The following is a 13298-nucleotide window of genomic DNA, read 5'->3' as shown; positions in this document are numbered from 1 at the left end:
CCGCAAAATAAAGTGTCATTTGCAGCATGCATAATCATGGGCAAAGTCATTGTGGCCCATTACAATGTAGGATAAATAAGTCATCTTCCAATAGTTAACCAATTTAAATTCTTGAGATAAAAATTAGGCCAGCGTGTCCATCTGTGGCAAAGTGCTCACCCAAATCAAAAATGTAGTAACATTTTTTCAAATATGAACATTAGCAAGATGCTGCTACACTTGACCGTGGTATTTGTTCATGTTTAGCAACTCCCAATTAGCGCATTCCTCTAGGACAGGAAATGCCATTGAAAGCAGCATCAACTTCTGGGGATCCTGTCAACTGATCCCATTCAATTTCAAACATCCATGCTGCACAGGCATCTGAACCATCCTTTAGGTTTAGTGCAATAACTGTTTTAAACACAAGAGGTCACTTGTGCCTGAATTCAACCCAACACTGACTGAATAGTTGTTGGTTTTAAGAGCAGTTTGAAACCAATCGGAAAGGCAAGCCAAGCTTGCCAGCCGCTCTTGATTTCCATTTGACTGACCATCAGTTTGGCACAACACTGAACTCTAGCCAACCAAAAGGATAACATTGAGTAAAAAGGTGTTGTTAACGCCAACATTAACCTTTTCACACGCGAGTTCCAAATATCTTCAACAGTCGCCCCAGTGGGAGTTGATTTTATGGGCGTGATGTCAGAATGCACTCACCGTTCCAACATGTGGACATTTAACCCGCGCTGACCTCAGACCAAGGGACACTACCTGCTAATTTTGCCTCATTCATTCACAAAAGTAGCCCATTTCACTGTTGCAGACCATTTCTATTTGAGAATTTAATGAGCCGTACAAACTTTCCTTCAAAAGAAAGCCCAAGCACTTCCCCAGATCAAGTATACAGTCCTTGCAAATAACTGTGGACATGCGTGCATTCCTATCAAAGTGCCTTATTTTCTGTGTAACGCGTTGTCGTTTCTACTGTAGAGTACCGTAATTATAATGTACTCAGCGTTTTATTCATGCGTTCTGATTCTTGCCTAGATTGTAATGGACACGAGTGTAAAACACTTTAAGGTGGTACTGAATACGTTAACCTGACTGCATTGTATGATGTCTGTCAGACTAATGGTGATCTCAACTGGAGTACCCGTTAACATTTATATATTTTACAAGCAAAGCTGGAATAAACACCTTTATTTCTCATCAGTACAAAACATTGTTTAGATGCTTTTCAGACAACGCGGTGTGCAGCATACGTTCCGTTCCAATGATACGCTGCAGGGACCACTCAGTGATAACAAGCATGTGATCATACGCGCCAGATTCTCCCATAAGTGTTCAATTGGGTGGAGATCTGGTGACAGACCCCACAGCGTTTTGACCACTCGACCTATGGATAGCCACGGTAGCCAAAGTAAATGGCCTGCCAAGCATGATAGGTTGCTAATTACTCAGGAACCACACTTGTTTAGGCCCAAAAACAACATGTTACCCATTAATGATGAGATTCCACCGGGGTCGGGAGTCACGGTCCTCGTTGAGGGTGGCCCAGCAGTGATCAAGCACCAGCGCTACCTTGGGATCAGAGGACGTGGTCAGCTCCACCTCAAAGTGCAGAGGCTGTCTCAGGTACCTCACCACTGGATAGTCCGCCTCCTGGTGGAACGTGTTATACGAGGCGTCTGGAACACAGAACAAGACAACCGGGGTCGTGTTCAGTGGGCACCATCTGAACTTGTCCATTAAGAAATGCTCGTTTATCATATCCTATTGTGCCCCAATGAACACAAGCCATTTATAGCCAACACTACCCACCCCCCACCAGAGGCTTCTGACAAATTCCCAAATCAGCTCCTCACCGTTACTCCATAGTCACACCTGTAGATCTCAGAAAGCAAGAGTAATATATCATAAGGCTTAGATTTTTGGGAATGGTTTTGTAAAGGAGACCTTCCAAGGCTAGGGGTCAAGTTCAAATTTGGGCACGCTTACCCTGAGCGAGTCTCATTCTGACCATTAGTCGACCCGTCCCAGTCTCGGCAAAAGGCTCGTTGTCACGCGGCCTGGTCAGGAAGGCCAATGTGCGAGTGATGTTGGCCACATAGTAGCAGGAAACCTTTAACCTAAAAAAAGCAACTTCAATAGGGGAAACTTCAAGCAGTGGAGTGGACACTGGTAGTAGAGGCACATTTTCCCTGTATACAAAGTATTGAGCAATTGGTGAAGAAGAAAAAAATACCTATGAAAGCTAATAGCTACAATTGTGATGCTTAATGCACTTACTGATATTCCTCCTCTGAAGACGTTGTGGCATTCAGCTTCACCTCAAGTTCATCTGGCAAGGAGATTTTGTTCTCATACAGCATGACATTGTTGATAAACTGTGTAGTAGAGGGGAATTGCTTATTACAACCTGCAGAAGCAAACAGTCCGTAAATACACAGTACCCATCACCTCAGGGTAATAGTCATTTTACCTTCCTGGTGGTGCCACAGGAGTTCACAGTGAAGTGGAAGTAGGCGAAGCGATCGTCACTGTAGGTGGGACCACAGGCGGGGTCGCTCAGGGTCAGCTGACCGGGGTTCAGACCGGGAACAGAATCCACCTTCACCGCCAGCGCAGTCATCGTTCCGTTAGAGAAACACTCTTGGAGGTGGGGGAGCAAAAGACAGGTAGTCATCAGACCTGGGTTCTGTATTTGTTCCACTTATTGGGCGTGAACCAATGGAATATCACCAAAAGTGCAAACCATGCACTACTATACGACTCACAGTATTTGCAAGGAACCCAGGTTTGGTAACCATGTTAAATGACTATTTATCGGAATTAATTGTTTGAGAACCAACCAGTCAGCGTTTTGAGAAGCTGCAAGCCAGGGAAAAGTATTTGATGGTCATGTTGTTGTAAGGATTCAACAGAGCCACATCCAGTCTGCTCCTGACAGAGGACGAGTGAACCGACTGGGAACCAATGGGAGAGTTCATTAGTCCAACATTGTATGCATGTATACAGGGTAAGGAAAGCGAGGCTAGCTGCAGCAATTTAGGTTAACATGTTTTGGGAGAGCGTCGTACCTCAAACACTGCGTCCGGCGAAGAGAAGGGCAACGTGATGGTGAAGTCTGTGTCGCCCTCTGTTAAATACTGTTGAGCAAACTCATGGTTAAGCAGCCGCTTGCCAACCAAGACCACAAAAAGGGCTCTTGGTTCCTGTAGTCCACAGTGATGTGGAAGTTCTCCTGATCACAGTTGCCAGTGACTGAGGGTGGCACTACAAGGACAAACAGGGTTGTGTTCATTAATTAAGCACAAAAAACAGGAAGGTACTACTTGAACTTGTCCAAGAAGAAACCCTTGTTTAGATTGCAAAATGTTTTGCTACGGTGGGACTGAATAAACATGAACAGGACAACTGGGTCCAAATACTCTAAAGCTTAACATTTTCTTTGTAGAGAGACCGCATAGGAAAACCCTACAGTATGGCTAGTTGGGCTTTCACTGCCAATTTCCTTTCAGGGCAATCATTAACGAGAGGAAACCATTCAACAGTAGTTTGGCATAGTCCAGAGACATACCTATGTCCAGCAGTACAGCGTCCACAACGGCAGAGTGAGAGAAAGGAGCGTACTCTGGAAAGACGACCAGGCCGTAGATCAGCTGAAGAGTGAAGGTTGTGACACCTTGTTCCGCCCTTCTCTGTAGTGAAGTTGAAAGCATTATTGCTGTAACAGAACTCTATTCAACATCAAGTGACAACTAAGTACATATGGGGACTATTAAAACAAACTATATACTTAAAGTAATGTTCCCCTAAATCAAATGCATACAACAGCCAAAATAATGGAAACACAAAGTACATTTGTGCCATTATTTCTATTTTGTTGGTGGCCCACTTATTAGGGCATGTACAAATCACTGCGTGTGGCTTTGCATTTAACAGAAACACACCTCCTTGAAGACCACCGGGTCTGAGAAGGGCACCTCCATCCTGAAGGTCTTCAAGGTGTTGTCCGGGGATCTCTGCTCCTGAACATTGAAGCCCCTGGCGTTGCACTCTGCAACAGTTAGCACCGTGGTGGGAAAGGTGATGTTCAGCAGCTCCACATCAAGGTTGAAGGTCCCCAACTCAAGCACAAACACTGCCTGCTCAGGAACTGTGTCTAAGGGCGTGTCTGTTCATTGGCAAACAAAGGAAAACATTTCGGAATGCGGAACAATGGCAGTTGACATTTGTTATTGGGTAAGTCCAGGTATTGCCTCCCCGTTTCAGTACATTTTCTTCCGTTTTGTGCCTAATGAACCACCAAAATTACCCTAGGCACTATTTAACTAAACCAGACTCACAGTTGCGAACTTGTGGAGGCCTGGCCATCGGAGGTGTTGTGATAGGGAAGAGGACTTTATAGCTGGTGTCCTCGTGTGCGATCTCCTCGATCCACAGCAACTCAAGCATGGGCTCAATGGTGTAAGTGACAAAGTACTGGTCATCCTGAATATGGCTCTGTAAGGGAGACGAGTGATGTAATACACAATTGGAGTGCAAAAACAGATAAATGTTCCTTATAAGCCAGAATGTTAAATACAATTATTCTACCGCTTGTCTTTTTGCCACTCGTAATTTAAGACAAAATATCCAAAGGAAAGTATTGGTTACCAGACAGGTGTATGGTTGTCAACTTGCATTTCCAAAGCAACTGACAAGCAAAGTAAACACTAGCACAATATGTAAACAGCAGCCGAGTGTTGCTTGCATTCAGTTGACAGTGGCAAAGCTACCGGCTACCTAAAAAGGCAGGTAAACAATCCTTTAGTGTGGATATTTGGTCTCAAATTTCAAGCGGCTAAAGGACAAACCGCAAAGACAAGCGGTAGAGTAAATTCACACAATTTTGTATATTAACCTGATTAAGCAGACAATTGCTCAATAAGAAACATTTTACACAAGACAACGTTTCTAGGAGTTTAACCATGAGAGATAGCAAAGGGCTACTGCAAAGCACTGACAACTGCTGTAGTAAAAAGGGCTCTAAAAATTCGATTTAGAAATGAAACCGGATCATTTTACTCATCCAATGCTGACCTTGAAATAGCCGCCAACCGCCCCCACCGGAATTTCAACAATAATGTGAGCCTCTGTGACTAAAACCGAGTAGTTTCTGGCAGCCATTTCCTCAGTGTTCAGCCTCTTAGCGTCAATTCCCATGTACACCTCCAACATGGTGAAGGCATCAGAGGAGAAAAGTGGGTCTATGTGCTTGGGCATGTACCAGGTGATCACTTCTGGAGTAAAGGCAACTGCCCCTGCAGTGAAACAAGAAGCCAAGTGCACATCAAAACAGAACATTTTGCAACTGAACACAACTGTGCCATTATTTGGAAAAAGTTCACCCCCAAAACATTTTCCCAACATGAAAGTCTTGTCTGGAGCCAATTAAGAACTGGGCTTATAGGATCTTAAATTATTTCACACTCAACCTGGTGTTGGACAAACAGCCGTGGCATCTACTCGAGTAACCAGCCACTTCTGCTCAAAGAAGGTTGAGGTTGAGAGCACCCGCATCGGAACCCCAGCTACCTGTTCAGGGGGCAACCACACCAGGGCCGTGTTCAGTAGGGCACAACGTATTAACAATATGTTGCCGAGTTCAGGTAGGGCCACCGTTTCCAAATGTTTGCTCAACTGAACATGCTTACATTCTGGAGGTATGTCTCCTCTGCATTATGAGGGCTTCTTAACACCAGCCGTGTGGGAGTGTTGGCTATTGCATAGCCCTTTCTTTGGACCTCATCCACATTCATGACATTCTTGCTAGGACTAAAGACGACTGCTGTCATTTTGTATCCTGAAGCAACAGCCTGTCTCAGGAAATGGAAACATGAATTAAACAAAATTGTCAACAAACGCACATTGTTTAGCGCCATCCTGTCATTTTGTAGTGAAATTACAGAAACATGGCTACCTCAGCTCCTCTCCGGAAGTTGCCGCTCCTTGCTTTCGGGCCCCCAGTGGGCTGTTCGGGGATGGTTTGGATGTCTGGAAGAGTCCTTCTGACAGACACCTAGAGAACAAAGGCCATTATTCCCTATGCATTTTCTCCCTCCCATACAATAGGAAATCAAGGGCCAGTTCTCAATCTGTCCACTCACCTCCTTAAATGCATTGAGAATAGGCCAAAATGCCTCACCTCTAAAGTTCTCCTATGTGCATTTTGAAGAGGCGAGTGGAATTGAGATAGTCAAGACCTCTACGTTGTGTCGCAGAAGAAATTAAACACTGGACAGTTGTAGCTCTAGACAGATCATTTATACAGGCAGTACGACTGTAAACATGTCCATTGGGGCATGCTCTGCTCACTTGCCTCCATGTAGTTGCGGTCGCACAGAATCTCTCGGGAGGTCCAGGGGGTGTAGCTACAGGTTTTGCCCACTCTATACACAGGGTCTTCAGTCATGTGCTTTCCTGGCAGCCTGAACTGCATGACCAAGCTGAACATCTTATCATCCTAAAATGAAGGGGGAAGCAATAAACAAAATTCAGGTGACATTCATGCAAGTTATAGACTGTGGCAAAATTGGCTATATGAATGCAGCTGCCACTGTATTGAAGCCACACTACAGGAGTAGAGCTCAATAGTTCACATCACTGCAGTCTGTATCAGAAAGTTGGCTGGCCCTCTGAAAGCACTCCATAAACTTCCGCTGTACCTTACATCATCGTTAACTTAGAGGTAAGAGATACCAGACCCAGCAGGGGTGGCTAACAATGGAGATCCTTTTGATATCCACAGAGTTAAGTAAAACTGCTTCAATGTTTCTGGAACCAGACTTCTAATAACCTCCATGCGCTAAATTGTATGTATTAGCACCTCAGGCTTATTGAGGACCTTTCTACTGAAGAATATGATTTTATTTTTCCATCTAGTGATGCAAATATTGACTTGTATCTTTGTGTATGACTCCATGTCAAAGGTAAATAAAATGACATTGCTACAGTATGAGTTGCAAATGCAGTGACACTGAAAGGCAAACTGTCCATTTGAAGTACAAGCAAACACTACAGTTCTTAGGGTTACCATGTTTTGGGAAAAGCAGTTTTGAAGAGAAGCAAAAAACATGGCATTCCCCATGGGGTCAAATTTAAAGCTGAATCCACACTGAGTAGCAAGGCCAGGCGTCAGGTTTATGATTTGTGTGTCATCTGGAAGGGATGGAGATGGTGTGAACACAATAGTTGACGAGCAATATCAAGCCACGAATTATGAAAGGAGAGAAAGAAAATCATAAAAGAGGCAAACTCACTGAAGACAGCATCAACCTCTTCAAAAAGAGGAGCGACACTCAAACGAATAACGTTACCAAGGCATTCAGCGTTGAGGTCATCTGGAATAGGAAAGGTTAGTTAAAAAAAAAAAAAATCTTTTCAAACGCTTAGTGCTTAAATTTGCAAGGTGCAAAGTGCATACTTATAGAAGGTGTCTGTTGTGCTTGTATGCCCACAGCTGCCAGCAATAGGCAAAACAACCTGTAAGGCATTTGACAAATTATTATGATTGATTAAAAGGAGGAAGAACACAACTCAAATGTTTGCATCGCATAAGACTCTCCCAGGCCTGCTACTACTTACCCTGAGCTAAGGAAAAGAATCATTGTAGAACAGATTTGTTCTGATAAAATACACAGCTACAGAACCTGATATTTGACCCAAAGTGTGCAGCCTACAGCCCAGGGGTATGCAACTTTTACCCTATGGCAAAGGCTTCCCACACTCAGTCACCTGAACCCCAAAGGGCTGCACATTTCCTTTTTATTCCCCTAGCCCTACAAAGCTGATTCAAATAATCATCCAGCTTTGTTAATCTGAATCAGCTGTGTAGTGTTAGAACAAAAACCTAAATGTAAGGCTACTGTTCAATTTTAGAACGGTGCTCCGCCCTCACCGCTCGGCTCAGGTTAATAGAACTCCCTCATTAGCAGCACAACAGCCTTTCACAGATGAAAAGCATAATTACCCAACCGTCTACAATTGTAGCCCAGACAGAGAGAAAGATATTGGCCTCTAATGGCCAAAATGTAGTCAACTGGGTGGGACTACCAACTTCATTGGCTGAGCCCTACTGGTGACCCTGTTGAAGTCATGTCCGATCGGGTCATCAGAAGGGCTCAGACAATTGTGAAGAAGAAATGTTACTACTTTAATATGAAGATAGCCTCAATGGCGCTGCCCATGCTGTCACAGACACTAACTATATTGGCACAGATACATAGATGAGTCTTTTATCTTCTTATGGCTTCTTATTATCTTCTTGTCCAGAGGTGCCCAGAGTAAACTGCCTGCTACTCAGTCCCAGATATGCATATCATTAGATATGTGGATAGAACACACTCTGAAGTTTCTAAAACCGTTTGAATGATGATGTCTGTGAGTATAACAGAACACATATGGCAGGCAAAAACCTGAGAACAAATCTGAGGATGGTCGTTTTTCAACTCATTCCCTATTGAAGACCCAGTGGGATATTGGTCATGTTGCACTTCCTAGATGTCAACAGGCTTCCACTAGATGCCAACAGTCTTTAGAACCTGTTTGATGCTTCTACTGTGAAGTGAGGGCGAATGAGAGGGGAATGAGTCAGAGGTCTGGCAGAATGCCTTGAGCTCGTGACGCTCGTTCACATGAGGGCGAGCTCTGTTCCATCGCAATTCTACAGACAAAGGAATTCTCCAGTTGGAACATTATTGAAGATTTATTTTAACAACATCCTAAAGATTGATTCTATACATCGTTTGACATGTTTCTACGGACTGTAATGGAACTTTTTGACATCTCGTCTGCTCCTAGTGAAATAAAAAAATACTATGGATATATTTAGTATGCCAAATGTTCCAGGATGTCGTACTACATTCGCCAAAATATGGGGAATACACGAAGAGGACACTATTTCCGTACTTTAGCGCCAATAATGCAAATCTTCAGGAAATCTACCCAATGTTTGACGTGATTATTCCCGTCATTGTGCGTTCTCAATAGACATTCGGGTGCTTTCGTAAATTCGCTCTGGCTGTCTACTCTGCTCTGAATTTACAAACAGACAATGTAAAAGAATTCATGAGCGCATTCTGGAACTCCTGATTGAATTTAAGAGCACACCCGAAGTCGTATAATGTCTAACCAGTCATTTGTTATGCTAGATAGCTAGCAAGAGGTTGCATAGCAACAGCATCAACTTCAGGTAGAAAGGTGAAAAGCTAGTACGCGCAATTGAAAGCCTACTGTTCGTTTGCAGTATACTAAAATGAACTAATAATATATACTCATTAAGTATGTAGTATTTTTTATTTTTTTACTAGGCAAGTCAGTTAAGAACAAATTCTTATTTTCAATAACGGCCTAGGAACAGTGGGTTAACTGCCTGTTCAGGGGCAGAACGACAGATTTGTACCTTGTCAGCTCGGGGATTTGAACTTGCAACCTTCCGGTTACTAGTCCAACGCTCTAACCACTAGGCTACCCTGCCGCCACATACAGTATGTTAGTGTGGGTATTCGAGCACAGCTCTTGTTTTTCATCAATGCTCATTAAGAAATGCTAGGCAAACAAGAATTGTCTTGGGGTGTGGTTTGATGTGGGTGTTTCTTGGATGTGTTTTTACCATTCAATTGCAATAAACAAGTGCAGTAGTGAATACGTAAGGTAAGCCAGCTTTGCTGTAGAAAACAACGTTTTGAAGTTGAGGACTTCTCCCGATGAGCATTGATACCAGAGCACGCTCATTTTGGGCTACAGTTTGAATCACAACGTACCAGATGAGTGCGGAATCTGACTTTGGACATTGAATTATTATTATTTTGAAAATGTTGTGTTCGATCAAAACATTCGGTTTTGGAAGTGAATGTAGTGGTGCGTTTGGTTGGTGGATCTGCACATCTGTAATGAGGTAGGCTGTGCAGGTAGCCCAGATGAGAGTACGTCTGAGATGGATGAAGGTGAAAGGATCAGTGATGAGTCTACCTACAAGACTGTACACATTTTTTGGTGGAAAATGTTCGGAAAAGGAGACGAGGGTGGATTTGCCACAGATGGGGACATAGATGGAAGGGGAGAATCTAGAAGAACAAACAGGCAGGGAGAAGAGGTACAGTAGTGTTTTTTTATCTGAGACAACCAGTAAAATGTTACATCTGATAAAGTTGTCAGATGTACAGTGGTTCTTACTTTTGAAAGTTTTGAGCTTATGCAGCCACCGTTTGTGGTAGATGGTGGCAGATTGTGGTAAATTGCGTCTTGGCTGACACTTAAATAACGTGCCATAGAATTATGCGGAACCACACAAGATGTGCTGCAAGATGCTGCAACATTTAAGCTTATACGGTTCCAAAAAAGGACTGCAAAAACATACGAAATAGGTTGTTCCAACCTGTAAACGAACAGTATGCTTTCAGTCGCGTGTACTTGCTCTTCACCTGTCAACCCAGGTCTGATGGCTACCTGTCTTTTGCTCCCCCACCTCCAAGAGTGTTTCTCTAACGGAACGATGACTGCGCTGGCGATGAAGGTGGAGTATGCTCCAGGTCTGAACCCCGGTCAGCTGACACTGAGCGACCCCGCCTCTACAGTGACGATCGCTTCGCCTACTTCCACTTCACTGTGAACTCCTGTGGCACCACCAGGAAGGTAAAATGACTATTACCCTGAGGTGATGGGTACCGTGTATTTATGGACTGTTTGCTTCTGTAGGCTGTAATAAGCAATTCCCCTCTACTACATAGTTTATCAACAATTCATGCTGTATGAGTGCATTACGCATCACAATTGTAGCTATTAGCTGTTATAGGGTGGTTTTTTTCCTTCACCAATTGCTCAATACTTTGTATACAGGGAAAATGTGCCTCTACTATCAGTGTGTCCACTCCACTGCTTGAAGTTTCCCCTATTGAAGTTGATTTTTACTGGAGTGGAGGAGTTTGTTTCTTTTTGGTTTAAATGGGAAAAGTAAAGTTTGACATTTTAATTTGGTGAATGGTGTACTAAGTCATGCGATAAGATTAAGGAATTTAGGTGATTATGAAGGGGAAATTGTGTGGAGTTTTTTTAGGAGTATTTTAGAGAAAGATAGATAATATATAGATACGGTGGAGGAAACTGTGGGTGAGTACTTTAATTGAAATTCTATCAAATGGAAAACTTGTAATTCATTATGAATTGGTATTAGTGGATAATTGTGTTAATTGTTTTACTTTTTCTGATTTTGTTAAAGGGTGAATTGTTCATCTTTTATTGTCTGAATGTTGTAAATATCGTAAATAGTGTGTTTTTTATATAATAAAAAAAACATTTTTTTTTAAATGTGCCCGATCTCGGAAGCTAAGCAGGGTCGGGCCTGGTTAGTACTTGGATGGGAGACCGCCTGGGAATACCAGGTGCTGTAAGCATTTTGCTCCAGCAGAGGGTTCTCGTGTCATGCGTGGAGCAACTGCCTTTTATTTATCACCATAATAATGTGTATTTTTATTGGACTAAAGGCAGTTTGTTAGTGATTCCCTGCCATGCCCTGATCAACTCCAATAATGGACAATGAGTTTCCCTCAATCTAGGCAGTGCATTCAGCATTTGTTTTTAGGCTAGGAGACTGTCAATGTCTGTAGTCCATTAGGGCCCTGTAAAATCCCTTCATTGTTTTGCCTGTCCCCCCCACCCCCCCAAAAAAAACAATTCCCCTATTCTTCATTTACATTACCCCGTTGACCGTTTGTCCCTGCATCTGTAGGTTTTTGCTCTCAAAAGTACACCTTTTTAATAGAAATATAACATGATTGGATGTTCCATGTCCACGACAACGTTTAAAACCCTAGCAGGAAACCACTTGAGGTCTGGGAAAAACAGAAGACATATCGATTTTTCAATAAAGCGTTTCACATTCTCCACTGGTTGAAATACTATCCTGAGTTAGATATGCATAGGTTTTTTTTCCTGTATATATGAATTACAAATCAATAATGTATAGTTACAATGTGTAATCATTGATATCCCAGGAGCAGTAAACACTTTTGAAGTGTACAATTGTAATACATACATGCAGACACCGCATCGTTTGATTTGACTGAAAGTGTGTCATACCTGAACCGCAGCTTTATTTGCCAGGGAAGAGTATATGGTCGGTGAATATATTCAATCTACAGGCTACAATATGGGAATCTCATACATGTGTATATAGGTCTTGCATCCTTGGCACAATGAAAGGTATATTCTACTCTCGGCTTCATTAATGCCATTCAGACTTGAGGCTCATTGATTGGTATGAACATTAGCTCAGAACTACATTTCAGGGTCCATACCCAGAGCGGCAACAGTTATTTAATCCAACTCAAGCGAGTAAATAGCTAGCCATTTTACTTCAGCTGCATTGCAAGGCAAGCTTACAATTGTGCAGTCAATGCTTTAGCCAGCTCGATTCTTTACATCCACTGTTTCACAAGACAACTGCCTGGTTTGTTGGTTCTCAGGAGTCCCTGAAAGACGATTTACAAATTCATTCTCCTAACACTAGCTAGTCTGGTAACTTGAGATTTGTAATTATCACATTCCTCTCAAATTGTACATTTGCTTGACTCGTTAAGGCAACTTCCATCTGTTTTGTCAGCAATCTTTGTTGGGTGGCTCGTGTCAAAATTAGTCTTTGGTCAAAGCCTTGGGACCCAAATGCATAATTATTGCGCAAACTCCCCCCTTGTGGTGGTCTGGAGCAATGAAGCCGTCCCGCGGTGCAAGCTCGCAACTTTTTAAGGAGTGTCTTCAGTCACGTACGGTGTGTGTTGAAATCTTAGCCTGATGCGGAATAGATTGCAACGTAATCATGGCTCTACCTTCGTAGTTCGGACTTGGAGATTGTGAAGAGATGTCTTGTGGGGAATGCATGGGTGTCCGAGCTGTGCGCTAGTAGTTTAAAAAAGACAGCTCGGTACATTCAAATCAAATTTATTTATATAGCCCTTCGTACATCAGCTGATATCTCAAAGTGCTGTACAGAAACCCAGCCTAAAACCCCAAACAGCACGCAATGCAGGTGTAGAAGCACGGTGGCTAGGAAAAACTCCCTAGAAAGGCCAAAACCTAGGAAGAAACCTAGAGAGGAACCAGGCTATGTGGGGTGGCCGGTCCTCTTCTGGCTGTGCCGGGTGGAGATAACAGAACATGGCCAAGATGTTCAAATGTTCATAAATGACCAGCACGGTCGAATAATAACAAGGCAGAACAGTTGAAACTGGAGCAGCAGCACAGTCAGGTGGACCGGGGACAGCAAGGAGTCATCATGT

At 43.1% G+C, this 13298-nt stretch overlaps 1 long non-coding RNA gene and 1 pseudogene across 4 annotated transcripts in view; one reads left to right on the top strand and one right to left on the bottom strand.

The window, feature by feature from the left end:
* Positions 1-1457: 1457 nt before the first annotated feature.
* Positions 1458-7772, bottom strand: LOC124027087 (annotated as a pseudogene). Its single transcript, XR_006837339.1, has 18 exons — positions 7612-7772; positions 7451-7509; positions 7287-7367; positions 7061-7185; positions 6347-6490; positions 5948-6046; positions 5682-5843; positions 5463-5562; positions 5068-5288; positions 4332-4488; positions 3936-4159; positions 3563-3683; positions 3063-3258; positions 2831-2948; positions 2465-2634; positions 2272-2369; positions 1981-2111; positions 1458-1670 (listed from the first exon to the last, which is right to left on the bottom strand). The product of XR_006837339.1 is annotated as an uncharacterized LOC124027087 (transcript).
* Positions 7773-9433: 1661 nt separating this feature from the next.
* The window catches only part of LOC124027086, a 50203-nt gene continuing 46338 nt past the window's right edge, over positions 9434-13298 (top strand). For 2 of the 3 annotated variants that reach the window (XR_006837338.1, XR_006837336.1), the window contains exon 1: positions 9434-10659. This is a non-coding gene — a long non-coding RNA (uncharacterized LOC124027086). The remainder of the gene's footprint in view (positions 10660-13298) is intronic. The other variant, XR_006837337.1, reaches the window with a different exon arrangement.

The sequence above is a fragment of the Oncorhynchus gorbuscha genome, unplaced genomic scaffold (assembly GCF_021184085.1).
Source record: "Oncorhynchus gorbuscha isolate QuinsamMale2020 ecotype Even-year unplaced genomic scaffold, OgorEven_v1.0 Un_scaffold_2942, whole genome shotgun sequence".
NCBI classification, from domain to species: Eukaryota; Metazoa; Chordata; class Actinopteri; order Salmoniformes; family Salmonidae; genus Oncorhynchus; species Oncorhynchus gorbuscha.
Note: the sequence above shows the minus strand (reverse complement) of the source record. Positions and strands in the feature narration are given on the sequence as shown.